The 4,398-nt window shown below is 42.1% G+C and overlaps 1 protein-coding gene across 6 annotated transcripts in view; it reads left to right on the forward strand.

Annotated features, from left to right (window-relative positions):
- The window catches only part of LOC102676190 (protein bric-a-brac 2-like), a 22,023-nt gene that overhangs the window by 12,776 nt on the left and 4,849 nt on the right, over window positions 1–4,398 (forward strand). The gene's annotated exons all lie outside the window — the stretch shown is intronic.

The following is a 4,398-nucleotide window of genomic DNA, read 5'->3' on the forward strand; positions in this document are numbered from 1 at the left end:
CCTCCTCCTCTTCCTCCTCCTCCTCCTGATACTCCTCTTCCTCCTCGGTTCTGGCTCTGGCTCTGGCTCTGGCTCTGCCGCTGCCGCTGTTTCCTCCCGCTCTTCACCGCGTCCTCTTCATCTCCTCGCTCCTCCGAATGCCGTGCGCCCTCAGCACGGAGCGCCGAATGCCATTTCACTTTCGTTGGGCTTCGCCGCGTAGGAGATCGGGCCCTGCCAGGAATTATCCTCTCGTTCTACGTGGTCGTAACCTCCTCGTACACGGTTTCGTCTGGCTTTTTCACGACGTCGACTCTACTAACGCCGATACCGCCTCGTTTTCTCGTCGTGACTTCTGCGCCTCTTCTTCTTCTTCCTCTTTTTATTTTTTTCTTTCGCTTCTCCTCTTCCTCTTCTACCACCTCCTCTTCCTTCATCTTTTTCTTTTCCTTTTCCAACTCCTCTTCCTCCGCCTCCTCTTCCTCTTTCTTCCTTCCTTTATCCTCTTATTCTTCTTTCTACGTCTTTTCCTTTTTCTTTATTTCCTTCTTTCTTCTCTTTCTTCTCTATCAGCTATTCTACCTTTAATTTCTCTTCTATTTTTTCTTCTTTTCTCTTCCTTTTCTTTCCCCATTTCAATTCTTTCTTTATTTGTTTTTCGCTTTGTTTCTATTCTTTCCTTTTTTCCTTTTTTCCTGCTCGTCGCATATGATCTTTCCTTTGTTTATTTTTCAATCACTCATCAAATTTTCCTTATTCCTTTCTTTCTTCTTTTTTCCTCTCTTCCTATTTCTTCCGTGTACATCTTTACACTTTCAACGAGGGATCATTCGTCCACGGAATATTGCAGTCAGGTAAGTGATAAACGATACAACTTCCTTCGCATCGGAATGGAAGACTGTCTTGGGAGACGCGTCGCGTTATTGCTACTTGCCATAGAATGGGCATTGCTCCGATGAACTTCTCGCAACACACAGAAAGAGACAACGGCAAAGGGAGAGGGAAGAAAGAGAGAGAGAAAGAGCGAGCGAGCGAGCGAGCGAGCGAGAGAGAGAGAGAACAGAAGAGAGAGAAAAGGAAGGGAAAGTTTTACATGGATACACGACACGTACTACTACCCGCCGAATCTTGGACGGTCGTATTGTGCACGTGAACTATCGTGGTCGAGATATTTTAGTGTATCAAAGAATAACGTAATTCTTTTACATTTTCGAATTAAAATATTGTTAACTAAATTTATACAGTGATTAATTATCGTGTAATAATTTACGAAGAATACGAGAAACATTACAATTTAATTCTTAGTGTCTTTCTCTCATCGTGAATGAGATAAAAATGTTCAGAATTCGATCTAAAGTTGATTTGATTGGGACGTATTTGAAGTTTACAATATTCGAATAATCCACTTTGGAACAATACACGGATTACGATGCACGCAGCATCGATCAAACGAGTGAAGTGTCGTGCATGCTGTGGAAACAACATGTCGCGCGTAATCGTCACCCTCGATGATTTAATCAGAAGGCATCGCTTGCTCTGATAAACTCAACCGAATCAAAGTATGCGTGCTGCGAGTTTTGACCAGTGATACGTTAAATTTGTGGTTAAATCAATGAATTCGAGTCAAGTGCATCGAGTCCCGTTGGTCTTTCATCAAAAAAAAAAAAAAAATAGTGGCTACGTGACTTGTACGTTACAAAATTAGCTCTTTCAATTCTACAAGCGGATCAAGCGATCTTCTGCGAATGAACAACAACTGAAGAGTAATAATCGAGTGTGTGCGTGTATATAGCTGCATGCGTCCACGCGTACATATAACGTGCGTATAACCTGCGTAACATGTATGCAATGTGCATGTAATGCAAGAGTCCTGTGGAATGTCTATGAAACTGCGCCATCCGCATTATCAGGCTTCTCCACTTCATATTCGTAAACATTCGACCGGTACATCTTATCTTGCCCTCTTAAATTTTACCACTAAATAATCGTAAATTAATGCGTACTTTTATTAATTGATAATTAAAATTCTCATGCAAATCGAATAATATTCTTGATATAATATATTTAAGAATACGATATAAAAAAAAAAAAAAGAAAACAAAAAATAAAACATAAAATTACTGAATCAAAAAAGAATTGAAAGAGAGAGAATTTAAAAGAATATATTAAATTGTGAAAATAAAAAATATTTAAAATTACGATAAAATCGTAAGTATCGCAAGATTCGACATCTACTTGTTGTTGCAACTTGTTCGAAGAGCACGTGGTAGCGAGAGTCACACTTCCATTGAGAAAGGAGGTTATGTAGCGTGGAGAAGAAGAGAGGAAGGTTATGCTCGTGACGTCCGTTACATTATCAATTCCGTTATGACGCCGTATTCGTAATAGCGGAGACGACCCTACGACCATCTTCAGGGATTCCCCAGTACATTCTCTTCTCTGCTTTTCTTCTCTCTCGTCTTTCGTCTCTCTCTCTCTCTCTCTCTCTCTCTCTCTCTCTCTCTTTCGTTTCTCTTTCTCGTCTCTCTCTCTCTTTCTCTCTCTCTCTCACGTCGCTTTCCCCTTCCTTGGTTTTTCTGCTCTTCTTCTCTAACGACCAGTCTCTTCGTACAGGCATGGTTGTATAACGCATACCTTTCAACCGTCTGCTAGTACAATCTTACACGGACCAAGCCCCCAACCACCCCCTTCACGTCCTTCCTGTTCTCGTGAAACGTTTCCACGGTCGATCTTTTTGCGGATTTACACCTGTTGGACTTCTCTTGTCCTCCTTCTCTCCCCTTCCCTCTTTTTCTTATTTCTTTCTACGAAAGAACTTGAGTTTATATTCTTCTATCATCATCTAAAAATCTTTCGGTAACGCCTTGTTTACTCCTTTCCAGTTTTCATTTGTTTGTTCTATTTTACTTTACTTATTTACATTTAAAAAGAGACACGTTCCAATTAATTTCAAACGAATTTTTTTAAATTTGTCCTGCATTAATCTTTCTAAATCTTGAATAAATTAAACATTTGTCCAGTTTAGCTTCAACTTGGATAGGAATCAATCGAAAACGAATACGAATGTTCCTCGCTACGTCATATCGAGTTTTCGAGTGGCGAGTCATTTCTAGAAACATTCGACGAGAATCTCGTAGTCGTTGTCCGTCGCGCAAAAAGTATAAAAAAGATAGTGTAGGTACAATCTTTTTTCTCTTGTCTCGCGTGTCAATTAGTCTGGGATAATTGGTCGGGCGATGCCCTTGAACCCTAAGTATTGATTGGTGAGGTTGGATTCTGCCGGTGGCTTTCCCTCTTGCCTCCGAACCGATGGCACCACCCCTATGCATCCACCGCCGAACCAACCAACTACCCACCCACTCTCTCTAACCCCTGCACCAGCACACGTACAACCCTACCCATCGCCCAGCGTCCGTGGTTCTCCAAATTGCCGTCGCCGTCGCCATCACCCTCGCTCTCGCCCTCCCTCGCCTTCGCTCTTACCGCGACTATCGTCGTCGTTGCTTTTATCGTTTGTTAAAGCTTCGCACCTTTCCAAACGCTTCTTTCTTTCTTTATTCGTTTAATTGAATGCGGACAAATGCACATTTACATTTACATCGTCACGCAATAATCATTTCTTCGAACATGGGATATCGTAATGATTCCAGTTCACATCCATCGTTATGGAAAAAAAATGAAAAATTATTTGTAAATTGTCAATTGCATTAAAATACAATTTACTTTTTATTAAAATCATTTTAACAATGATAATCATAACATACTTATTCTTCCAATATGAAAATTGGATCATTCTAGAACCGATACTATAAATTTTCGATACTCGTCCAATATACGAAGATTCGTGAACATTTTGACCAGGTTATAAACTTATCTTCGTTCTCTGAATTAATGGACAGAGCAAAGTGTGAAAGGATGAAAAAGAGAAAGAGAACAAGACTCTCGGAACGAAACATGAGATATATGTATATACGTGGAAACGGTTGGAAGTCATATCGGTGCCTGTGCCGTCGCGAATGCTGAGAAGAGGATCGGAGGTTGGGGTGGTCGATACGGCCCTGGGGCCGCGACAGCCGCGTCGGAGGCCTCCCCATTCTTCCTGCGGGCGTTTTTACTTCTCTCTCTCTCTCTCTCTCTCTCTCTCTCTCTCTCTCTCTCTCTCTCTCTCTCTCTCTCAGTTGCTCACTCAATCGCTAGTTCGTTCGCATTTTCTCTTTCTCTTTCTCTTTCTCTCTCCCACTCGATCTCCACTCTGTCTCTCGCTTTCTCGTACATATTTCTCTCCTTCCCTTCCCAGCACTGTGAACCTAGTCATACCTAGCACCACCCAGTTTTCCACCCACGCTCCACGTTTCCAGCCGCCACCAACACCCCCCGGCACAGCCTACCTAACCCCTCCCCCTCTACCTGAACCGCCGC

The sequence above is a fragment of the Apis dorsata genome, unplaced genomic scaffold (assembly GCF_000469605.1).
Source record: "Apis dorsata unplaced genomic scaffold, Apis dorsata 1.3 scaffold_326, whole genome shotgun sequence".
NCBI lineage: Eukaryota > Metazoa > Arthropoda > Insecta > Hymenoptera > Apidae > Apis > Apis dorsata.